General features: G+C 42.1%; 1 protein-coding gene across 13 annotated transcripts in view; it reads right to left on the reverse strand.

Annotated features, from left to right (window-relative positions):
* The window catches only part of PITPNM2 (phosphatidylinositol transfer protein membrane associated 2), a 525,412-nt gene that overhangs the window by 324,701 nt on the left and 173,852 nt on the right, over positions 1–26,859 (reverse strand). The window contains exon 1 of one of the 13 annotated variants that reach the window (XM_073586066.1): positions 2,824–3,273. The exons of the other annotated variants lie outside the window; for them this stretch is intronic. The gene's annotated coding sequence lies outside the window, so the exon portion shown is untranslated. Of the gene's footprint in view, positions 1–2,823; positions 3,274–26,859 lie in introns of those variants that run through there. 13 annotated transcript variants of the gene reach the window in all.

Consider the following 26,859-nt stretch of genomic DNA (forward strand, 5'->3'; position numbering starts at 1 on the left):
CACATGATATGTAACATGCAAAAGGTTCTTTGTTTAAAAATAGAAAATTAATAGCTTTAAACACAAAGCTGTATTGTTCCCACACATGGGTACACCAGAGGTGAAATGGCTTTTAGTTTCCAAGTAACACTTATTTCTATATTTTTTGCTCTGCTGTTGTACTGTTCCCTAGGACTTTTAGCATGAAAAAAAATAATAATCAAGTCTTTTAATTTGCTGTAATCCATTAAGACTAAGGCCATGATTCATCACTGCCATTTCCCCAATTTTTTTGAGTAATTTGCCCTTTATTAATAGCTTTAATATTCATGCTTTACTTTCTGTAAAAAAAAAAAAAAAAAAAAAAGGATGCCTCTACTGTAACTGCAGTTCCTGCCTGAAGTAAGGTTTCTGTTAAAAAATGTTTTTATTTGGCACAGCTAAAGGGGTTTTCCCATGAACAAAGTACATTTTAATTCATAGATCTAGAAATAATAAGTTCCACAATTAGATGTGATAAAAATAAATATTCCTGTGCGGAGATAATCTTATAAATGTTCCTGTGCTGTGTACTGTGTAATGTCTGTGTCTGCCCGTGCAGGGATATGGTCTAATCATACCACAGCTGCTGGGCAGGGAATACAGAGTATACAGACATTACAGCAGGGGATCACGGCTGATTATTTCTGGGAGGTAAAATATGTTTACAAAAAGGGGAATGTTTTACCTCACAGAAAGCAGCATCTACTATCCTATGTTGTAATGTCTTTTGGTTCTTACCCTGCCCAGGAGACGTGGTGTGATCACAGGAGCATTTTATTTAAACACATCCAATTGTGGAACTAATTATTCTTCCAAGATCTATTCATTAAGATGTACTATGCAACATTTTAAAGGATTTTGAAGTGCGCAAAATGGTTTGAAGACAAAAATAAAAAGCATTTCTGCTTATGTGCCAAATTCACTTTTTTGTCAAATTCAGGAACCTCTTGCACCAATTTTGAAGAATTTGGAGCAAAAACACCAGCGAAAACTGCAAGACTAAAAAGAACGGTGACACATTGAACTCTATTGCTTATTCACAAACTAGTGCAAGAGAACGAACCAATCCCATTTAAAATTACGGTAGTTAAATTCAAACTAAAGTTGTCTGCATTAGACCTCGAGCACGCAACCATTCCAAGGCTTATATATAAAAAAAAAAACTATGTATGGTATATATGAGTGTGTAGAGACTATACAGCATTCTTGTAAAGGATTACCGAAAAAACGTATGTCCTAATGTTTAGAGAATCCTGCCAAAGTAATCAGAGTTTATTGTCCTTGCAACAGAACATCATGCTCCTAATAACGACAATCCTTATACTTATGCAACCCGAGCTGTACACTTAGTGGGCTGGTTCTTGAAAGACAGATACTTGGGCTACGTTCCCACGATGAGCTTTTGGTGATGCTGCAGAAGTTCTGCACCTATTATTTAAATTAGTTTACTTGTGGCTTTTCATTACGTTTTTGTGTGCGGATTTTTAACATGTGTTTTTATCGCATTTTTCACACTGCGATTCTGGTCTCTTGTTGGCATGTCATGCTTTTAATAAAGCTGCTTTGCTTGATACCTCCTATTATTTGACAAAAATGTATTGATATACTTTGGTGTGTATTTCAAGCTTTTTGATGCTTTTTGCTGCGGAAACACGCTAAAAACGCATGTGAGTTTTACCTGTGGAATTTCTACATCTAATGTCTAGTCTATGGGGAAAATTCACACACAAAATTCAGTGTATCTACAAGGGAAATTGACATGCTGAGCATTTGAAAAGCACAGCTGCGTTAAAAAGAAGCACAATGGGCATGAGAGTCTATAAATCCATCCACTTTGCTGGAAATTGTAAGATTCTGCGTTTATGATGCAGCAAATGTACGGCAAAACGCACCAGAAGCACATGGTGGGAACGCAGCCTGAGGGTGAAAGCAAATGCTGCAGGTTTTCTTGCAGTAAGTACGGCAACTAATATATTCTGAATCTAGTTTTAGCCTCAGAATATTCTGCAACAAAATCTGCAGCATGTGCATTCACCTGTTGCCATCATATACCCTCGCTTATCATACGTATTAGAACTGAGTAAGTGGCATCATTTTAGATTTTGGACATGAAATCTAGGACCTCAGCATGCATCCCATATTAGTGAAGTCATTCATACCACTTTATACAAGAGACCAATGGATTCTGTAGAACAAGAAGATTAAAGTGGCAAAGTAGGGCCCCATCAAGTAATTAAACGGCAAAAATTAGACTAAATCAATGAGTATCACAGAAAAAGACGGAAAATGGAATCTTAATTGAGAGACATGTTGTCCAAATCAATACATGGTGAAGAGTTCTGTACAAAGACACCATGCCATGAGCTATGTGCACAATCCAACCACAAATATGGGATAACAATAAGAATCTTTCCTATATGAGCTTGCTGTAATGGCTGTAAAGCCCCCTGAAGCCGATGAACAGGCCTGGAGCTCATTGCTCTGGTAGCACAGAGGGTTTCAGTCCTCAGTTACAGAGCAATGAAGCACGCATAACTTAATAATTATTCACTGCAATGGCTGCATAGGCCTGAGGAGATGACTTATAATTAGATGTGTCGTAGCTACTGCAAGCAAAGGGTTAACATTTTTTTTTTTTTTAAATTGTCTAAGAAAACAACAAAACACAAAAAGATGCATACATGTACATAGAAACAGACATTCCTCATTTCCATGCAGGCCGCCCGAATTAACACACTGAGAGATGAGCGCAGGCCGTAAATTGAACACTAAGCACCTCATCGTAGGCTTCCAATGCAATACCTTGTGTCTGTCAGGCTCATGGGGTGCACCCACTCCGCCGCCGCAAGCTTCCCCGTCATCACTTGTCATTCCTGCCCATCAGGCGTGAGGAGCATAACGAACCGTGCATGCCACTGAGGATGCAAGAGCCATGTTCAAAAATAGAGTTAGAGACGGAAGGAAGGAAGGGGGGGAAAAAATTGATTCTCTTTTCTCATCTCCTGAAAACCATAGAGCTAAGTTGCCATGGAGAAAAGAGATGAGGCTGAAGAAGATGCGGGGATATGGCAGAGTTACACAGCAGCCATCAGACATCTCCTGTACCGTGATGCAAATGTAGAGCTCGTGGACACGGTGACTAATAGCAGATGGACGCCGATGAATGCTGCTTCTTCACCGCTCTGCTGAACAGAAGAGGCCGTGGAAACATTGCACCAAAAGGGAACACCTTCTGCACAGCACTAGTGGGAGACATGCCGCACAGAATGTCAGTACGCAGAGAGCCGCTCGCATCCATGTGCAAAGAAAAAAAGGATCACAATAAAAGCACAAAAAATAGCAACCAGTATTAACTCAAGAGGTCATTTTAACCCATTCACGCCGCAGTCCATTTTCATTTCCGTTTTTTCCTCCCCTTCTTCCCAGAGCCATAACTCTTTATTTTTCTGTCCACATAGCCGTACGAGGGCTATATTGTGTATACAGTGTCCTTTTTTTTTTTTTTTTAAAGGACCGTGCGATATGAATCTCCTCATCAATACGATTACGGCGATACCAAACATGTCCAGTTTTTGTTACTACTTTAGCGGTGAAAAAAAAATCTGAAGTTTGCGAAAAAAACAATTTGGGATTTTGGAGTTGTTGTCATTTTGGGAGAACTGTAACTTTTTTACTTTTGGTACGATGAAGCTGTATGATAACTGGGGCGAAACAAGGTTTTTATCGCTTGTTACAGCATTTTTTGTGGAATTGTGGAGACCAAACAAACATAATTTTGGCATACTTGCATTTTTTCCGTTGACGGTGTTTACAGATCGGGTTTATTTTTTTTTATATTTTGACAGAACGGACATTTCTGATTGCGGCGATACCAAATACGTGTTTTTTTTATATCTTCATTTTCACTGGTGGGAAAAGGGGGTGATTTGAACTTTTACTTATTTTTTTTAATTTTTTTTTACTTTTTTTAAATTATTTTTATTGATCTGTTAGCCCCCTTAGGGGGCTTGAAGATCCTCGTGCTATATGCTTCAGCATCGTTGCATATAGCACAAATCACAGTCTCCTTTGAAGCTCTGCTAAACACAGGATTTCAAAGAAACTCCATTATCACCGTTAATGGGGTCTTCAGCTGACCCCCAACTGTCAGGAGATCAGATCAGCGACCCACAGTCACGTAACAGGTTTTGCGTTTTGGTTTTTTGCTCCCCTTCTTCCCAGAGCCATAACTTTTTTTTATTTTTCAGTCAATATGGCCATGTGGGGACTTGTTGATTTGCGGGACAAGTTGTACTTTTCAAAGACACCATTGGTTTTAACATATTGTGTACTGGAAAATGGGAAAAAAAATTGCAAGTGTGGTGAAATTGCAAAAAAAAAGTGCAATTCCACAAATTTTTTTCTTAACCATGTTCACTAAAAGCTAAAACTGACCTACCAATATGATTCCCCAGGGCATTATGAGTTCACAGACACCAAATATGTCCAGGGTCTTCTTTATTTAAGTGGTAAGGAAATTTTTTTTTCCAAATTTGTAAAAAAAAAAAATATGGCGCCATATTCAGAGAACTGTAGAGTCTCCACTTTTCGTGATCTGGGGCTGGGTGAGGGCTTATTTTTTTGTGCACTGAGCTGACATTTTTATTGCTACTATTCTGGGATACAATGTTTTGATAATCCATTATTGCATTTTATTGTAGTGTAGCAGCGACCAAAAAAAACCATAATTCTGACGTTTTTAATCTTTTTCTCATTTAGCATTGGGTTAACTATTTTTAGACTGATTGATCTAGCAATTCTGAATGCGGCGATACCAAATATGTGTATATTTGATTTTTGTTTTTATTCTTTTACTAGCTGAAGAGCCCGGTGTTGCCCGGGAATAGTAACTAACTACGGTTAGTTATAACAAATTATAATGATTATATCTACATATATAAAGCTGAGTGTAGAGCCCCACCCACTCTGCATAGCCACATTCACTATAAAATCCCACATCATCCCATCAGCCAGATCTACCGGACTACTACCCCTAATATCCCACATTGTCCCGTCAGCCAGAGCCACCGGGCTACTACCACTAATATCCCACATCATCCCATCAGCCAGAACCACCGGACTACTACCCCTAATATCTCACATCATCCAGTCAGCCAGAACCACTGGACTACTACCACTAATATCCCACTTCATCCCGTCACAGGCGCCGGACTACCACCACTAATATCCCACATCATCCTGTCAGAGCCATCGGACTACTACCCCTAATATCCCACATCATTCCGTCAGAGCCACTGGACTACTATCCCTAATATCCCACATCATCCCGCCAGCCAAAGCCACTGGACTACTACCCCTAATATCCCACATCATCCCGTCAGCCAGAGCCACCGGACTACTACTCTTAATATCCCACATCATCCCATCAGTCAGAGCCACCGGACATCTAGCTCTAATATCCCACATCATCCCGACAGCCTGGGGTCAGAATCAGACCGCTGATTGGGAAGGTCCTAACTTCCATACCAGGAATCCCTTTAAGAGAGGCCTGGTGTCAGAACCAGAGCGGATTTGCCCTGACTTCCATATCAATGATCCCTTTAATAGAAGCCTGGGGTGAGAATCAGAGCGCTGAGAAATTTACCCTAACTTCCATACCAGAGATCCCTTTAAGAGAGGCCTGGGATCAGTACCAAAGAGCAGAGTGGATTTGCCTTCACTTCCATATCGGGGATCCCTTTAAGAGACTGGGGTCAGAACCAGAGCGCTGAGCGGAAATGCCCTAACTTCCATACCGGGGATCCCTTTAAGAGAGCCTGGGATCAGAACCAGAGCGCTAAATGGATTTGACCTGACTTGCATACCAATGATTCCTTTAATAGAATCCTGGGGTCAGAATCAGAGTGCTGAGGGATTTGCCCTAACTTCCATACAGGAGATCCCTTTAAGAGAGCCTAGGGTCAGTACAAGAGCATTTGAAAGCACTAACCCTGACTTTCAAACCAGGGATCCCTTTAAGAGAGCCTGGGTCAGAATGAGAACGCTGAGTGGAATTGCCCTAACTTCCATACCGGGGATCCCTTTAAGAGAAGCCTGGGATCAGAACCAAAGCGCTGGGTGGATTTGCCCTGAATTCCATACCAATGATCCATTTAAGAGACCCTGGGGTCAGAACCATAGCGCTGAGTGGAACGGTCTTAACTTCCATACCAGGGATCCCTTTAAGAGAGGCCTGGGGTCAAAACCAAAGCGCTGTATGGATTTGCCCTAACTTCCATACCAGAGATCCCTTTTGCATGCTTCAATAGTCTCCTGCAGTACTTTGATAACCTTTGTTACACACAGGCTATGATCAGATCGCCTGTGTGTAGCAGAAATGCTTACTTCCTATGAGTGCCGACCACAGGGTGATGGTAAACTCAGTCGAGGGGTTCCAGGGAGGCCTGGATGTCTTACTAGAGCATAACAATATTGTATCTTACAGTTATTAGGTTCTTTAGAAGGACGTAGATCTGGGGATTTATTCTGACGGAATATAGGCTGAACTGGATGGACAAATGTCTTTTTTCGGCCTTGCTAACTATGTTACTATGTTACATGACAAAGTTAATATCAGACCACAGCTGTCTGCCAAGCCTTTGCTGGTTATTAATTACAGGAGGACGCTACATCTTTTTTAATGACCAGGTAAAGCTAAGCATACAGCTGTGAGCTGATATTAACCCCTTTTACCCTGAGGGTCCACGTTAAGGACAGGGAAAATTTTTACAATTCTGACCACTGTCGCTTTATGAGGTAATAACTCTGGAACACTTCAGTGGATCATGGTGATTCTGAGTTTGTTTTTTCATGACATATTGTACTTCATGATAGTGGTAAAATTTCTTCGGTATGCCTTGCGCTTATTTGTAAAAAAAGCAAACAAACAGAAATCTGTCAAAAATTTGGAAAATTTTGGAATTTTACAACTTTGAATTTTCATGCCCTTAAATCACAGAGATATGTTACACAAAATAGTAAATAACATTTCTCACATGTCTACTTTACATCAGCACAATTTTGGAACCAACATTTATTTTTGCTAGGAAGTGATAAGGGTTAAAAGTTGACCAGAGATTTTTCATTTTTCCAGCAAAATTTACAAAACCATTTTTTTTGGGGCCACATCACATTTGAAGTCACTTTGAGGGATCTATATGTTGTTTTTTTCACCAAAAAATTGACTTCAAATCCAATTGCTTTTCTTTTGACAAGGGTAACAGGAAAAAATGGAACCCAAAATTTGTTGTGTAAATTCTCCTGAGCATGCCCGATACCCCATATGAGGGAGGAAACCACTGTTTGGACGCACGGCAGAGCTTGGAAGGGAAGGAGCGCCATTTGACTTTTTGAATGTGAAATTTGCGGTTACAAATGTCAGATATTACGTCGCGTTTGGAGAACCCCTGATGTGCCTAAACAATGAAAATCCCCCACAAGTGATACCATTTTGGAAACTAGACCCCTCAGGGAACTGATCTAGATGTGTGGTAAGCACATTGTACACTCAGGTGCTTCACAGAAGTTTATAACGTTGAGCTGTAAAAAAAAAAAAAAAATCTAATTTTCCCCACAAATATGTTTTTAGCCCAAAATATTGCATTTTCACAAGGGCAACAGGAGAAATTGTACCACACAGTTTGGTGTGCAATTTCTCCTGAGTACACCGATACCCAATATGAGTGAGGGAGAACACTACTGTTTGGGCGCACGGCAGAGCTTGGAAGGGAAGAGCGACATTTGACTTTTCGAATGTAAAATTTCCTGGACTCATTAGCGGATATCATATCCCATTTGGAGAGCCCCTAAACAGTGGAAAGCCCCCAGAAGTGACCCCATTTTGGAAACTAGACACCTCAGGGAATGTATTTTGATGCGCGGTGAGCACCTTGAACGCCCAGGTGCTTCACAGAAGTTTATATATTTGAGCCGTGAAAATAATAAAATCACATTTTCCTCACAAAAATGTTATATTGGCCCCAAATTTTGCATTTTTATAAGGGTAACAGGAGAAATTGCATCACACAATTTGTAGTTCAATTTCTCCGGAGTACGCCGATACCCAACATGAGGGAGACAACTACTGCTTAGGCGCACGGCAGAGTGTTCAGAAGGGAAGTAGCGGCAATTGACGTTTTGAATGCAAAATTTCCTGGAATCCTTAGCGGACGTCATGTCCCATTTGGAGAGCCCCTGATCTGCCTAAACAGTGGAAACCCCCACCACAGTGACCCCATTTTGGAAACTAGACCCCGCAAGGAATGTACATAGATGCATGGTGAGAAGGAATGTAAAAAGATGCTTTGTGAGCACCCTGAACCCCCCAGGTGCTTCACAGAAGTTTAAAACATTGAGCCATGAAAATAAAAAAATAAAAAATCACATTTTCCCCACAAAAATGTTATTTTGCCACGAATTTTGCATTTTCATTAGGGTAACAGAAGAAATTGCATGATACAGTTTGTTGTGCAATTTCTCCCAAGTATACCGATACCGCATATGTGGGGGAATACTACTTTTCAGGCACATAGAGGCGCTATATTGAAGTTCAAATTTTGCTGGAATGGTTTGAAGGTGGCATGTCACATTGGCAGAGCACCTGAAGTGGCAGAACAACAGAAACCTCCAATATGTGAACTTATTTTACAAACTACACTCTAATTCCTCTAGTGCAGGGGTCCCCGACCTGTAGCTTGGGAGCCACATGTGGCTCGCGGTCCCTTGAATTGTGGCTCCGTCTGTTCTCTTCCCCCACCAAGGGAAGAGGTGGAGCCACTGTGCACCACAGTACAACGGTTAAAGCAAAACTCCAGACACACAAAATATTCACTCACATATAACAGAGGAATTCACCAGGGTGTGCACAGTCTGCCAGCTTAGTGCATTAGGTCCAGGTCTAGCAAACAAGTATGAAGAGCACATCTCAAAATGGTGAATTTTGTGAGTAGCCCTGCACAGAAGTGCAGATCTGGATGCATATTTACTGGTCTTAGGGGTTTTGAGACGTTTTAGGTATGGTACGCTGGAGGATGGTACTACCTGTTAGAGGAGATGTTCACAGCTGGATGTGACATTGGGAGTCCTTGATGGGAGAATACTGAATTGGGGTATTGTGGGAACCCCTGGATTTCACTGTACTGCTTTGGAGTGATTTCTGTGGAAAAGCTTTGGTTATCATTATACTTGTAATGGCGTCTTTGGTTGACAATGCTTTGAAGGGGGTGGGAGCTGGATGTGGCTCGCGACCCTCTCTCAGTGCTGAATGTGGCTCGCAACCCTCTCTATAAGCTGAATGTAGCTCTCAAGATCAGAAAGGTTGGGGACTACTGCTCTAGTGGTTAAGTGATCATATTAACACCACATGTGCCTCACAGAATTTTATACCACTCAGTGGTAAATTACATTTTTACAAATAAAATGTTATTTTTAACAAATTTTTAATTTTTCTAAGAGCTAATAGGAATTTTTTTTTTACAACAAATTGAGGTCCATTTTTTCCTGAGTGCGCCAATACCCTACATGTAGTCGAGAAATATTTTTCACACACAGTGCAAAGCTCAGAAGGCAAGGAGAGCCAGATTTTATTGTGATGGGTCATGGCACCTGGGAGAACCCATGAGGTGTCAGAACAGCAGAACTCCCCATAAGAGACCCCATTTTACAAACTACACTTCCCAGTGAATTCATCTAAGGGTATAGTGATCATACTGACACCACGGTATGTTACAGAATTTTATACCATTGGGCAGTGAAGAAAAAATAACTACATTTTTACCACCAAAATTTTGTTTTTGTCCCAGATTTCAAACAAGAAATGGGTAAAATTGGCACCAAAATGTGTCCCTCAATTTCTACTGAACGTAGCAATACCCTATATGTGGCTGTACAGTACTACTTAGCAATACGAAGAGACTCGTGAGGAACGGAGCCGTCGCGACACAGCTGTCAGGTGACCCGGGTCTCCTTTCCTGGCCCTAATTCTATGGGGAACCCTAGTTCGCCCTGCTCCCAAGGATACTTCTGATGGCGAAAATGCCGGGGCCTCTGCCCTTGCCTTAGCTCCGAAGTTAGACCTCCGTCTGTTCTCTTCCCCCACCCAGGGAAGAGGTGGCGCTACTGTGCACCGCAGTACAACAACTTGACAAACAGGGCAACACAGACAATGGTTAAAGGAAAACTCCAGACACACAAAATATTCACTCACATATAACAGAGGAATTCACCAGGGTGTGCAGGAAGGGGAAAAAATAGAGAAGGATAAGGAATTACCACGCGTACAAACCAAACAATAGTTGGTAATAACTCCTCCAGCTCTCATTCTCTTACCGACTCCTTTCCCTCTGTTTGCATAAATAAAGCTAGCTAGCTCTAATGAGGATTAATAACAGAACCCAAATTATAAAGGGAAAACGAGTGGCTGGACCATAGCTGAGCATAGGGATTTCCAATATAGCCGATTAACCCCTGTTCTGCCAGAAGAAATAAACACATTTAATATGACGGAAAAGTTTTTCTCCTCAGTGCCGCAGTAGGAGCAATCAGATGCTGCGGTGTTCTGGCTTCACACTGTCGCGGTAATCCCGTGAAAGGAGCGCTATTTGCCTCATGGAGCGCATATTTTCCTAGAAAGTTTGCAGACTCCATATACAGAGCCTCTAATTGCTAGAAGAGCAGAATCCCCCCTCAAGTAACTCCATTTTGGAAATTATACCTCTTGGGGAATTTATCTACAGGTGTCGTGATGATTTTGACTTCATGGGTGTTTTCCAGAAACAGGCAGCAGTGGATATTGCTAAGTGAATATTGCAAACTGCCGTTGTAGTGAGCAGTACACTGTAGTGAGCAATACGCAGTAGTGACCAGTATGTTGTAGTGGCCAGTACGTTGTGCCCATCTCATGCTTCTGGAGACACGAACCTACAAGTTAGGCGGGCTCCCATCACTACAGAAATGCCAAACATGTGGGTGCTATATGTGGTTTAGGTACACTGGGGTTCAGAAGGGAGGGGAGGCATTTGGATTTGGGAGCGGAGAATTTGTTGAATTTCTTTTGGCGGGTGAGGAGCCATTTCGCATTTGCAGAGCCTTTGTAATACCAGTAACTTGGAAGTCCCCTATATTTCCATTAACAGATGACGAACCTCAGTGGGGACTAGATTTTTTTTTTGTGGATTGACTTGAAGCTTTTATTGGGAATGTTTTACATAACATTTTGGATCACAGTTATCCAGCGCCCTACAATGAGAACTTACTTTGGGGTTTCCATCTGAATGACGTGCTTCAGATGACACCCCCGAGGGATCCATTCATTATGATGCGGCAGCAGAGTTACTCTTCACTATAATGAGGCAGCAGAGTTACTCTGGACTCCGTCTGACCTCTGTTCAGCAGTGTCCTTCTTTTCAGAAGTGCACAAAACTGTAGCAGACGACACTTTTATGCAATCCTAAACATACAGACATCGCCGGACCACAGGTTCTATGGCGTCCATGGTGCCTCCATCTGCCTCATTATAGGGAATCTTCCGTCAGAGGTTCCGTCTGACTCCCGTATTGCAGAGATTTGCACGGAAACCCTGATGCAAGCGTTCAGCACAGAATGCAGGATAAATGTGCACCAAGCCTTATTGGTATCTTTGTGACACTGAATGAAAAAATGAACAGTAGGTGAAGAATTTGTTTTATGTATTTTTTACTCTGTTCCTCGTGCGGTATTAGTGATTTGTGAACTTTATTCTTCGGGTTCGTTGCGATTACAGCGATACCAGATTTATATCGAGTTTTTATGTTTGGCTGCTGTCACACACTAAAATGCGCTTTTAATTGCAAAAAAATAGTTTTTGCTTCACCACATTTAGAGAGGTATAATTGTTCCATATTTCGGCCCACAGTCATGTGAGGGCTTGCCTTTTGCGGGACTTAGTTGACGATTTACTGGTACCATTTTCGGGCACATGACATTTTTTGATCGCTTTCGATTCCGATCTTTGGGAGGCAGAATGAACATAAACCAGCAATTCAGGAATTTTTTTTTTTGGGGGGGGGTATATGCCATTCTGTGTGTGGTAAAATTGACAGGGCAGTTTTATTCTTTAGGTCAGTACAATTGCAGCAATACCTCATTTATATCTTTTTTTATGTTTTGGTGCTTTTACACAATATAAACGATTACTGTATATACTCGTGTATAAGCCGACCCGTGTATAAGCCGACCCCCTAATTTTGTCTAAAAAAACTGAGAAAACTTATTGACTCGCGTATAAGCCGAGGGTGCACAGTGAGTGGCCCCAGATAATGCTACACAGTGAGTGGCCCCAGATAATGCTGCACAGCGAGTGGCCCCAGATAATGCTGCACAATGAGTGGCCCCAGTTATCTGCACAGTGAGTGGCCCCAGTTATCTGCGCATGATCAGCATGTTTCCTAGCTCTGGTGACCCGGATGTTGTCATGACAACATTGGGTCATCATGGCAATGGTCACGCTGCGGCGTCTTTGATCCAAAGCAGAGGAGTTGTCAGCCATCTGCCATCTCCAGGAATGTTGCCATCTCTTTCGATCGCAGCATTTCGGTGGTTAAAGTGCTGGGAACATTGCGTGTCGGCTACTGGCAGTTAGTGATGGGTGCCAGCTGCAGATGTAATAATCCGTCCCTGGTCAGATAGACGGACTATAACGTCTGATGTCAGAAATGGGTTAATAGCCTGGGAAGCTCCATGAGTATTACCCTATTCCCAGGCTATAAACATCTGCCCGTAGCTGTCTGCTTTCCCTCTGCCGGTTAACAAAATTTTGAGGGATCCCACGCCATTTTTTTCGGAACATTACTGTACAGTATGTACAGTAAACTACAATCAGGAACAGTCCGGGATGTTTGACTTGCATAGGGGGACAAGGCAGGGGTGTCCGCTGTCCCCGCTATTGTTCGCGGTGGCAGTGGAGCCCCTGGCGGCCAAGATCAGAGCTGAGAGGGGAGTGGTCGGATTTAAATTTGGGAAGCTGGAAGAAAAAATATCATTGTATGCCGACGACATCCTGTTGTTTTTGGAAAGTACAGGAGAGACACTGGGGTGCACGATGGATGTAATTAAACAATTTGGGAACATTTCGGGACTGGAGATAAATTGGCACAAGTCTTATGTCATGGCTGTGGATAGAGCAATAGAAGCGGAGGAGATAGATGAGAGGGGGAAACAACTCCAGCTAGTTTCACAGTTTAGATACCTAGGGATATGGGTAGCTCTTCCACTGTCCCAATACACGGATCTGAATTTGGTTCCTCTGCTAGAGAAATTTAAAGGGAAAATAGGTGCATGGTGCAAATTGGCTTTAACGGTAACGGGTAGAACTAACCTGATTAAGATGGCCCTTATGCCACAACTAATGTACGTCTTGCACAATTCGCCAATATGGCTACCAAAAAAACGGTTTCGGGGCATTGATTCTATCTTCAGATCCTTGATATGGGGCAAGAGGCAGGCACGGATTAAATTTGGAACTCTGCAAAAAGGGAAGGAAGAGGGAGGACTGGCCGCATCAAATCAATAGGTCTATTTCTTGGCAGTACAGGGCCAGCATGTCAGGGGATGGAGAGAGCTCGATTGTGGAGGAGCAGCTCACCGGGTGCTGGTACATGTGACGGGGAGACACCCACTTATCCAGGGTCTAGAGGATGGTACCTTTAAGAAACTGGGAGCACCATATCCTACCATAGGCATGATTCAGAAGGTATGGGACACCATTAAAAGGATCAGAGGGGTGGATGAGCTGACTAGGTACTCACCGGTGTGGGACAAAGAGCATCTGCCGGAACTTAATAAGCTGCGTCAAATGGGCAATTGGAAGGCGAAAGGAGTGAGATATGTGTGCCAGCTGCAGAGTGGAACGGACCTGAAAACCTTTGAGACATTGAGAGAGGAATTTGATTTGCCTTCGGTATGGGGGTTTCAATACTATATGCTTCGACATGCTTGGAGGGCACAGTGTAGATTGGGATCCATGACGGTTCAGGGCGACATTGTACTGGACTTTGTGTGTATGAAGGGAGGGACGAGGGGAGTTATATCGAGCATATATCATGATCTACTACACTCCTATCTGGGGGACAATCACCTCACTGCAAAGAGTAAATGGGAAAGGGAGGTGGGTACCCTCACAACAGAACAATGGGAGGCTATTCTTGAATATGTCCCGAAGATCTCTCTAAGCGAGCAGGCACGGCTCTCCCAATTATATGTAATACATAGAACATACAAAACACCGCTGGTCCTATTCAAGGCGGGCTTGAGGGGAGACTCTAGCTGCCCTAGATGTGGCACAGACCAGGCCGGACTGTTACACATGTTATGGTTGTGTCCTCGGCTGGTGGCATACTGGCTGGTCGTTATCAACAAAATTGAGAGAGCTTATGCATGTACGCTCGACAGGAATCCAGTGCTGTGTGTTTTGGGGGAGGTGGATGGGATACCTGTCTCAGAACATTACAAGGTGGCAATAGCGAGGTTGCTGTATGTGGCACGCAAACTAATAGCACGAAAATGGAAGGATTCGGAACCCCCCACTAGGAGGGAATTTATTGCTCAGACACGTACGGTAATGCATTTAGAGGAAAGCATTTACAGGCGAAGTCATGGTGAAAGAACTTTCGAAAAAATATGGTCCGCCTGGATGGCGGTGAAATGATTGCTAAGACTCTCAAGTATACCTGGAATAAGGAGTATTGGGGGAGGGGGGGATGGCTTTGATTGTATTATTACAAGATATGTGAATTGTTACATGTATATTGATATCCACTGTTTATTGTTTAAAATCTTTTGAAACCTAAATAAAAATAACTGGTTTAAAAAAAAAAAAAAAAAAAAAAATCAGGATATAGCTCACTCACATATTTATATCTATTTTTCTGTCTTTATCTAATCTCTCTATCTCGCCCCACCTGCAAAAAATGGAGTGATCTGTAATGTTTATCATAGGTATATACTTCAAATGTGAGAGACAGAATCTAAAAATTAAAACCAGGGAACATTGAAACAACAGGATATAACTCCAAGTAAATCAAACTTCTGTGAAATCAAACTGTCCACTTAGGAAGCAACACTGATTGACAATCAATTTCACATGCTGTTGTGCAAATGAAATAGACAACAGATGGAAATTATTGGCAATTATCAAAACACCCTCAATAAAGGAGTGTTTCTGCAGGTGCGGACCACAGACCACATCTCAGTACCAATGTTTTCTGGCTAATGTTTTGGTCACTTTTGAATGTTGGTTGTGTTTTCACACACGTGGTAGCATGAGACGGACTCTACAACCCACACAAGTGGCTCAGGTAGTGCAGCTCATCCAGGATGGCACATCAAAGCGAGCTGTGGCAAGAAGGTTTGCTGTGTCTGTCAGCGTAGTGTCCAGAGGCTGGAGGCGCTACCAGGAGAGAAGCCAGTACACCAGGAGACATGGAGGGGGCCGTAGGAGGGCAACAACCCAGCAGCAGGATCGCTACCTCCGCCTTTGTGCAAGGAGGAACAGGAGGAGCACTGCCAGAGCCCTGCAAAATAACCTCCAACAGGCCACAAATGTGCATCTGTCTGCACAAACGGTTAGAAACTCCATGAGGATGGTCTGAGGGCCCGACGTCCACAGATGGGGGTTGTGCTCACAGCCCATCACCGTGAAGGACGCTTGACATTTGCCAGAGAACAACAGGATTGGCAAATTCTCCACTGGCTCCCTGTGCTCTTCACAGATGAAAGCAGGTTCACACTGAGCACATGTGACAGACGTGACAAGAGTCTGGAGATGCCGTGGAGAGCGATCTGCTGCCTGCAACATCCTTCAGCATGACCGATTTTGCAGTGGGTCGGTAATGGTGTGGGTGGCATTTCTTAGGAGAGCCGCACGGCCCTCCATGTGCTCGTCAGAGGTAGCCTGACTGCCACTAGGTACCGAGATGAGATCCTCAGACCGCTTGTGAGACCATATGCTGGTGCGGTTGTCCCTGGGTTCCTCCTAATGCAGGACAATGCCAGACCTCATGTGGCTGGAGTGTCTCAGCAGTTCCTGCAAGATAAAGGCATTGACGCTATGGACTGACCCGCCTGTTCCCCAGACCTCAATCCGACTGAGCACATCTGGGACATCATGTCTCGCTCCATCCATCAATGTCACGTTGCACCACAGACTGTCCAGTAGTTGGCGGATGCTTTACTCCAGGTCTGGGAGGAGATCCCTCAGGAGACTCATCAGGAGAATGCCCAGGCGTTGTACAGTAGGGAGGTCATACAGGCACGTGGAGGCCACACACAATACTGAGCATCTTTTCCATGTCATTAGGCATTTCCACTGAAGCTAAATCAGCCTGTAATTTGATTTTCCACTTTTACTTTGAGTATCATTCCAAATCCAAACCTCCATGGGATATTCATTTTGATTTATATTGATAATTGTTATGTTTTATTGCTGTGAACACATTCCACTATGCAATGAATAGAAATTTGCAACTGGAATATTTCATTCAGAGATATCTAGGATGTGGTATTTTAGTGTTCCCTTTATTTTTTTGAGCAGTGTATACATATATATCCTGTATGTATTTGTGTGTGTGTGTGTGTGTGTGTGTGTGTGTGTGTATATATATATATAAATATATATATACACACACATACATACACAGATATGTATATGTATATATATATTATATATACACAGTATATATCTATCCTATTATTTCTAAACACTGTTTTTCCGCGATTCCTTTGTATCCCCGTTCATAATGCACCCACACACACAAATGATACACCATTTGAAAGGTAAACTTGCACCCTTCAGCAAGAAAATAGCCAAACAAACCACACATCCACGATTCGATCACCAAATACAGTTTAACCCCTTTACCTCCAAGGGTGGTTTGCATGTTAATGACCGGGCCAATTTTTACAATTCTGACCACTGTCCCTTTATGAGGTAATAGCTCTGGAACACTTCCATGGATCCTGGTGATTCTGACAATATTTTCTCGTGACATATTGTACTTCATGTTAGTGGTAAAATTTCATTCACATAACTTGCGTTTATTTGTGAAAAAAAACAGAAATTTGGCGAAAATTTTGCAATTTTTCCAACTTTTGAGTTTTAATGCCCTTAAATCACAGAGATATGGCAGACAAAATACTTAAGTAACATTTCCCACATGTCTACTTTACATCAGCACAATCTTGGAACCAAAAATTTTTTTTGTTAGGAAGTTATAAGGGTTAAAAGTTGACCAGCGATTTCTCATTTTTACAACACCATTTATTTTTAGGGACCACATCACATTTGAAGTCACTTTGAGGGGTCTATATGATAGAAAATACCCAAAAGTAACACCATTCTAAAAACTGCACCCCTGACGGTATTCAAAATCACATTCAAGTAGTTTATTAACCCTTCAGGTGCTTCACAGGAATTTTTTTTAATGTTTTTAAAAAAAATTAACATTTAACTTTTTTTCACAAAAAAATTACTTCAGGTCCAATTTTTTTTTATTTTACCAAGGGTAAAGCCCCCGTCTCACAAAGCGAGATCACTAGCGAGATCGCTGAAGCATCACTTATTTTGTGACGCAACAGCGACCTAGCTACATGTGACACGCAGCAGCGACCGCTCCTCCAGCTGGATATCGGTGATTGTGCTTGAATGTCCTGGGCCATTTTTTCATCGTCGGTGTCCCGCTGGCCAGCGCGCATCGCTGTGTTTGACCTGACGAGCGACCTCGGTGCTGCAGAACTCAGGGACGCAGGCTGGAATCGTTCAGAAAAGCTGCTGTGTGACAAGGTACCAATGACCGCCGAGGATCGCTGGATGGTTGCTGCGTCGCTGAAGAGATCTGCCTGTTTGGCAGCTTACTAGTGACTATTTAGCGACGCACCAGCGATCCTTACCAGGTCGTATCGTTGTCAGGATCACTAGAAATTGGACTGCAAAAGTTATTGTGAAATTTGTCCTAAGTACGCTGATACCTGATATGTGGGGGGGAACCACTGTTTCGGCGCATGGCAGAGCTCGGAAGGAGCGCTGTTTGACTTTTTCAATGCAAAATTGGCTGGAATTGAGATCGGACGCCATGTCACGTTTAGGAAACCCCCCACAATTGACCCCATTTTGGAAACTTGACCCCCCCAAGGAACTTATCTACAGTAGATGTGTGGTGAGCACTTTGAACCCCAAAGTGCTTCACAAAAGTTTATAACGTAGAGCCATAAAAAATAAAAAAAATCATATTTTTTTCCACAAAAATGATAATTTTGCCCCCAATTTTTTATTTTCCCAAGGGTAACAGGAGAAATTGGACCCCAAAAGTTGTTGTGCAATTTGTCCTGAGTAGGCTGATACCCCATATGTGGAGGTAAACTACTGTTTGGGCACACGGCAGAGCTTAGAAGGGAAGGAGCACCGTTTTACTTTTTCAACTCAGAATTGGCTGGAATTGAGATCAGACGCCATGTTGCGTTTGGAGAACCCCTGATGTGCCTAAACAGTGGAAACCAGTCAATTCTAACTCCAACCCTAACCCCAACACACCCCTAACCCTAATCTCAACCCTAGCCCTAACCCTAGCCCAAACCCTAACCCTAATGGGAAGATGGAAACAAATACTTTTTTTTAATTTTATTATTTTTCCCTAACTAAGGGGGTGATAAAGGGGGGTTTGATTTACTATTTATGGTGGGTTTTTATGTTTGGCAGCTGTCATACGCTAAAAGACGCTTTTTATTGTAAAATAGTTTTTGCATCACCACATTTTGAGGTTGCGTTCACACGTCGCGGTTTTTTCGCGGCATTTTTTAACGCGCGATTTTGCCGCAAAAAATCTGCATCCCATGCAATCCTATGGGATTACACAATGCTGTGCTAATGCTGCGGATTTTCCCGCTGTGGAATCGCATCGCGGAAAAATACGCAGCATGCTCATTATTTTGCGGAATCACGGCAATTCCGCCCACATAGGAATGCATTGTTCTTACTTTCCGCATGTGGCTGTGCCCACCATGCGAAAAGTAAGCAGAACATTTTGGATGGTACCCACGGTCCGGTGGAGAGGAGACTGTCCTCCAGTCTGTGGGTACCATATCCCTGTTAAAAATAGAATTAAAATAAAAAAATCGTGTTATGTTCACCTTCCAATGTCCCGCGCAGCATCCCCAGGCTTCAGCGATACACGCGGCAGCTCCCGTTCCCAGTAATGTATTGCGATAATGACCTTTGCTGACGTCGTTGTCTCGCGATACTGTAGCGGTCTCGTGAGACCGTGATGTCATCAAAGGTCATCTCAACCGGAAAACATTTTTTGGACTCTACTTATCAAAACACTTTATTGTATTACCAATCTACATATATAAACACCTGTCTTTGTTCATCAGCTCATGAAATACATTTACATTTGACCAGCTTGCTTTTTCTGAAATTGCCTACGCCCCCGACGAACAATGTGCAAAAATTTTGCACGGGCCAAGCTAGTATATAACATATATATGTGTATATATATATATATATATATATCTCTCCTTAAAAATATTTCCTTGGAAAAGTATGTGTAAATGACAGAGAATTGCTGTATGTAAAAGCTCATGTTAAAATCGCATTGCAATCGTATCACATTCGTATGTAAATCAGATGTCATTCAGATGCTAGGTGATAAAAATCGCAGTGTACTCGCATGAAAATTGCATGACTCGTCCCACTTTTCAGGACAGATATAGCACCGTTTTTACATTGATGGGTATGAGCCCTAACTTCCACCCACAGTCTCCCATGTGTTACGTGTATGTATTCACATAGAAGCAGATTATTTTACAAATCTAACATTGTACCAGGCATAACTGTAGCTCTATAACCAGTGAACCTATTAAGCAATTTACTGCTCAGGCTGTTATCTGCTGACTTCTACATATTGACCACAGACAGGAAGACCAGCATTGCAGTCTATTGTTTACTGAAAATATTCAGTTTACAACACCCATAAAAAGAACAGGAGTGGTAACTTGCTTAAAGACGCTTGAAATTATTTTTGACCTCAAAACAAGCAAAATAACCAGCCAAACAGGATCCTAGAAGAAGGCTTGAGATGCCTGTTAAAAAACAACCTTTCAATAATCAAGTTTACAACGTAATGAGTTTACACTGTATTTTAATGTAAAAGGTCAAGTTCAATGGATCCCACTGACTCGGAGAATCTTTTTTTGTGTGACATATTGTACTTCATGATAGTGGTAAAATTTGCTCGATTTGACTCACTTTTATTTGTGAAAAAAATTCAGAAATTTGGCGACAATTTTTACATACGGTAACTTTTTTTTGTCAGGAAGTTAGAAGGGTTAAATGTTGAGTAGCGATTTCTAATTTTTCCAACAAAATTTACAAAACTAATTTTTGTAGGGATCACCCCACATTTGAACTAATTTTTTTAGGGGCCTATATGCCAGAAAATACTGAAACGTGACACCAATCTAAAACCTGTCCCCCTTCAAAGTAATCAAAGCCACATTCAAGAAGTGAATTAATCTTTCAGGCGCTTCACAGGAATCAGTGGAATGTGGAAGGAGAAAATGAACATTTAACTTATTTCCACCAAAATTTTACTTTAATTTCCATTTTTTTTTTAACTTTCACAAGGGTAACAGGAGAAAATGGATCCAGAAATATTTTGTGCCATTTCTCCTGAGTACACAGATACAACATATGTGGGGGAACACTACTGTTTGGGCGCATGGCAGGACTCATAAGGTAAGGAGAGCCATTGGACTTTTGGTGCACAAAATTGTCTGGAATCAATAGCGGACACCAAGGAGAGCCCACAATGTGCCTAAATAGTGGAAACAAGCCACAAGTGACCCCATTTTAGAAACTAGACTCCTCAAGGAATTTATCTAGATATGTGGTGAACACTTTCACACATGCTTCACAGACGTTTATAACATTGAGCCATGAAAATAAAAAATAACTTGTTCCACAAAAATGTTCTTTTAGTCCCAAATTATTTATTTTCACAAGGATAACAGGAGAAAATGGAACTCAACAATTGTTGCGCAATTTGTCTTGAGTACGCAGATACCCCATATGTGGGGGGAAAACTACTGCTTGAGAGCATGGCATGGCTCAGAAAGGAAGTGAGTGACGTTTTGGAACACAGACTTTGATGGAATGGCCTGCGGGTGTCATGTCGCGTTTGGAGAGCCCCTGATGTGGAAACTAGACCCTCAGGGAATTTTTCTAGACATGTGGTGAGTAGAAATGGGCGAACCCGAACAGTAAAGTTCGACGTCCGTACCGAAAACCTACTGTGTTTAAATTCAAATTATGTATTTAAATAATTAAAAAATATGGTGTGGGGACCCCTCTGTTCCTGATAACGAGCCTTGCTGAAATGGACAGCTGAGGGTTGCAGCCCCAAGCTGTGAGTTTTGCCTGGCTGGTTATAGAGAATACAGGGGAACCAATGTCATTTTTTTTAAATTATTTATTTACAACACAAGTGCCAGCTGATGAATACTCCCATCACCGGGAGCAGCACACCGGCTGCAGGCATCGGCTGATGGGAGCAGTAGTGCCATCAGCTGACACCAGTGACCGGAGGTGAACTTTATACCTCCGATCACAGTTGCGCACTCACGCTGTCTTTTGACAGCGTGGCAACCGCGGCTGTCTGACCGTCGGTAATGATTTTACCGCCGATCAGAAGCAGTGTTTGATGCACTGTCATGCACATGACAGTGTGCCAAACACTGGATGTTCGGTCCCCCCATTCAAGTGAATGGGGTCCAGGACCAGGTACTGTTCTGGTACCCGAACTTTTCGTAACTGTTCGGTCAAACTTGCCGGACCTGAGCCTCCTGGTTTGTGTCCATCTCTAGTGGTGAGCAAATTAAATCCCCAGGTGCTTCACAGAATTTTACAAAGTTTTACAAAGTCTTTTTTACAAAAAAAAGATATTTTTCCCACATCAAATTTTCTCATTTTCACAAGGATATGATGAGAAAATGGACCCCCAAACATATGGCGCTATTTCTCCTGAGTACACCAATATACCATAAGTGGTCAAAAACTACTTGTGAGGCACAGTGCAAAGCTCAAAGGGAAGAAGCGCCATATTGGAGTTCACATTTTGCTGGACTGGTTTGAGGGTGTCACATTGTCAAAGTCCCTGAGGTGCCAGAACAGCAGCATAAGTGACCTCATTTTATAAACGACACCCCCTAGCAAATTCATCTAGTGGTACAGTGATGATGCTGACACCACATTTGCCTCACAGAATTTTATACCATTGGGCAATGAAAAAGAATTAAATTTTTATCACTAAAATGTTGTTTTAACAAGTTTTTTATTTTTCTAAGACTAGTAGGAAAGACTGGACCTCAGTTTGCTGTAAAAATTTCTCCTGATTGCGCCAATACCTTACATGTAATCTGAAACTACTTTTGATGAACAGTGCAAAGTTCAGAAGGGAGGGAGCACCAAACAGTTGTGGCCAAAAGTATTGACACCCCTGCAATTCTGTCAGAAAATACTCAGTTTCTTCCTGAAAATGATTGCAAACACAAATTCTTTGGTATTATTATCTTCATTTAATTTGTCTTAAATTAAAAAACACAAAAGAGAATGAAGCAAAAAGCAAAACATTGATCATTTCACACAAAACTCCAAAAATGGCCAGACAAAAGTATTGGCACCCTCAGCTTAATACTTAGTTACACAACCTTTAGCCAAAATAACTGCGACCAACAGCTTCCGGTAACCATTAATGAGTTTCTTACAATGCTCTGCTGGAATTTTAGACCATTCTTCTTTGGCAAACTGCTCCAGGTCCCTGATATTTGAAGGGTGCCTTCTCCAAACTGCCATTTTTAGATCTCTCCACAGGTGTTCTATGGGATTCAGGTCTGGACTCATTGCTGGCCACCTTAGAAGTCTCCAGTGCTTTCTCTCAAACCATTTTCTAGTGCTTTTTGAAGTGTGTTTTGGGTCATTGTCCTGCTGGAAGACCCATGACCTCTGAGGGAGACCCAGCTTTCTCACACTGGGCCCTACATTATGCTGCAAAATTTGTTGGTAGTCTTCAGACTTCATAATGCCATGCACACAGTCAAGCAGTCCAGTGCCAGAGGCAGCAAAGCAACCTCAAAGCATTAGGGAACCTCCGCCATGTTTGACTGTAGGGACCGTGTTCTTTTCTTTGAATGCCTCTTTTTTTCTCCTGTAAACTCTATGTTGATGCCTTTGCCCAAAAAGCTCTACTTTTGTCTCATCTGACCAGAGAACATTCTTCCAAAACATTTTAGGCTTTTTCAGGTAAGTTTTGGCAAACTGCAGCCTGGCTTTTTTATGTCTCGGGGTAAAAAGTGGGGTCTTCCTGGGTCTCCTCCCATACAGTCCCTTTTTATTCAGACGCCGACGGATAGTACGGGTTGACACTGTTGTACCCTCGGACTGCAGGGCAGCTTGAACTTGTTTTGATGTTAGTCGAGGTTCTTTATCCAACATCCGTACAATCTTGAGTTGAAACCTCTTGTCAATTTTTATTTTCCGTCCACATCTAGGGAGGTTAGCCACAGTGCCATGGGCTTTAAACTTCTTGATGACACTGCACACGGTAGACACAGGAACATTCAGGTCTTTGGAGATGGACTTGTAGCCTTGAGATTGCTCATGCTTCCTCACAATTTGGTTTCTCAAGTCCTCAGACAGTTCTTTGGTCTTCTTTATTTTCTCCATGCTTAATGTGGTACACACAAGGACACAGGACAGAGGTTGAGTCAACTTTAATCCATGGCAACTGGCTGCAAGTGTGATTTAGTTATTGCCAACACCTGTTAGGTTCCACAGGTAAGTTACAGGTGCTGTTAACTACACAAATTAGAGAAGCATCACATGATTTTTCGAACAGTGCCAATACTTCTGTCCACCCTCTTTTTTATGTTTGGTGTGGAATTGTATCCAATTTGGCTTTAGGACAACTCTTTTTGTGTTTTTTCATTTAAGACAAATTAAATGAAGATAATAATACCAAAGAATTTGTGTTTGCAATCATTTTCAGGAAGAAACTAAGTATTATCTGACAGAATTGCAGGGGTGTCAATACTTTTGGCCATAACTGTATCATCTAATTTGCTCTTTGGCAATCTAAAATCTGGTTTCCACCCCATCACTCCAATGAGACAACCCCGACCAAAATTACTAACGACCTACTTACAGATCAAATCAAACGGACAATACTCTATACTCCTGCTTCTAAACCTGTCCTCTGCATTCGACACAGCTGACCACTGCCTCCTACTACAGATCCTCTCCTCCTTCGGCATCAAAGGCCTTGCCCTATCCTGGATCTCTTCATACATTTCCAACCGCACATTCAACGTCTCCCACTCCCACACCACCTCCTCATCCCACCCTCTCTCTGTTGGGAGTCCCCCAAGGCTCTGTTTTAGGACCCCTACTCTTCTCAATCTATACACTTGGTCTGGGGCAACTCAAAGTCCCACGGATTCCAGTACCACCTTTATGCTGATGACACTCAGATCTACCTCTCTGGCCCTGACGTCAACTCTCTACTGTGCAGAATCCCACAGTGTCTATCAGGCATATCCTCTTTCTCCTCTCGCTTCCTCAAGCTCAATGTGGACAAATCTGAACTCATCATCTTTCCTCCATCTCACAGATCTTCCTTACTTGAACTAGCTATAACAATTAATGACATCACACTTACCCCAGTACCGGAAGTCCGCTGCCTCGGAGTAACCTTTGACTCTGCCCTGTCCTTCAAACCGCACATCCAAGCTCTTTCTACCTCCTGTCGCCTCCAGCTCAAAAATATTTTCAGAATCCGTCCTTTCCTCAATCCTCAATCTACTAAAATGCTTGTGCATGCCCTCATCATCTCCCGCCTCGACTACTGCAACATCCTTTTCTGTGGTCTCCCTGCAAACACCCTCGCACCTCTCCAGTATATCCTTAACTCTGCTGCCCGACTAATTCATCTCTCTCCTCGCTACTCCTCTGCTTCTCCCCTCTGCAAAACTCTTCACTGGCTCCCATTCCCTCAGCGTATCCAGTTCAAATTACTAATACTGACCTACAAGGCCATCTATAACCTGTCTCCCCCATATGTCTCTGATCTAATCTCCTGATACCTTCCCTCACGTAATCTCCGGTCCTCCCAAGACCTCCTTCTCTCCTCCACACTTATTCGCTCCTCACCCAACCGCCTCCAAGACTTCTCCCGAACTGTCCCTATTCTCTGGAATTCTTTGCACCAACAAGTCCGACTATCAACCACATTTGGATCCTTCATACGGAACCTGAAAACCCACCTCTTCAAGAAAGCCTACAGCCTGCAATGACCCCACTACCTCCTTCTATCTCACCACTACTGGTGATATCACCTCAACCAACACCGGAACTGCTGCAACCCACCAGCCTACTGTCTCCTTCCCCACCATCCTGTAGCATGTAAACCTGAAAGGGCAGGGTCCTCTCTCCCCTCTGTATCAGTCTGTCATTGTTAGTTTGTTTACTGTAAGTGATATCTGTAATTATGTATGTAACCCCTTCTCATGTGCAGCACCATGGAATCAATAGTGCTATATAAGTAAATAATAATCTGACAAAACCCTGTCTGCCCTTACGTTCCAGAAATAACAAATCAATAGTAGGTGACGAATTGATTTTTTTTTTTTTACACCGTTGCTCACGTGGTATAAGTGATTAAACGACTTTATTCTGTAGGTTGCTGCGATTACAGCAATATAAGATTTATACAGTTTTTTTCTGTTTGGCTGCTGTCACACACTAAAAGATGATTTTTATATTCTACATATTTTGATAGCTACAATTTGGCCAAAATTTCGTCGACAAAGTCACGTGAGGGCTTGTTTTTGCGGGACAAGCTGACGTTTTTATTGGTACCATTTTCAGGCACATGACATTTTGTGATCAATTTCTATTCCAATTTTTGTGAGGCAGAATGAACAAAAAACAGCAATTTAGGAATTTTTTAATTTTTAGGCGTTCCGAGTGTGTTAAAATTGACAAGGCAGCTGCATTCTTCAGGTCAGTACCATTTACAGCAATACCAAATTTATAACTTTTTTATACTTTTACACAATAAAACTATTAAATAGAAAAAAAATATTTTTTTCATTGCTTTATTCTGAGAGCTATAACTTTTTTAATTTTTTCGCTGATGGAGGTGTATGGTGGCTTATTTCGTCTTTTTGATCACATTTTATTCCACTTTTTGCTTGGCAGTATGATGATAAAGCACCGTTTTTTATTATTTTTTTACGGTGTTCACTGAAGGGGTTAACTAGTGGGACAGTTTTATAAGTCGGATCGTTCCGGAAGCAGCGATACCAAATATGGGTACTTTTTTTTTGTCTTTCATAAAAATATTTATTTATGGGTACAATATATATATAGTCAAGGAAATAATTATTTGATCCATTGCTGATTTTGAATTTTAAGGGAAGGATAATTATAACATTGAGAGATAGAACATCAAAAATAAAATACAGAAAATCACATTGTACGAATTATAAAAATGTATTTGCATTTTGCAGTGAGAAATAAGTATTTGATCCCTCTGGCAAACTAGACTTAATACTTGGTGGCAAAACTCTTGTTGGCAAGCACAGCAGTCAGACTTTTTTGTAGTTGATGATTAGTTTCATGCACGTCAGGAGGAATTTTAGTCCACTCCTCTTTGCAGATCATCTCGAAATAATAGACCAACAACTTAGTGAGATCAACTCACTTAATATTCATATAGC

The sequence above is a fragment of the Dendrobates tinctorius genome, unplaced genomic scaffold (assembly GCF_039654945.1).
Source record: "Dendrobates tinctorius isolate UK_male_01 unplaced genomic scaffold, ASM3965494v1 ptg000090l, whole genome shotgun sequence".
Taxonomy (NCBI): Eukaryota; Metazoa; Chordata; class Amphibia; order Anura; family Dendrobatidae; genus Dendrobates; species Dendrobates tinctorius.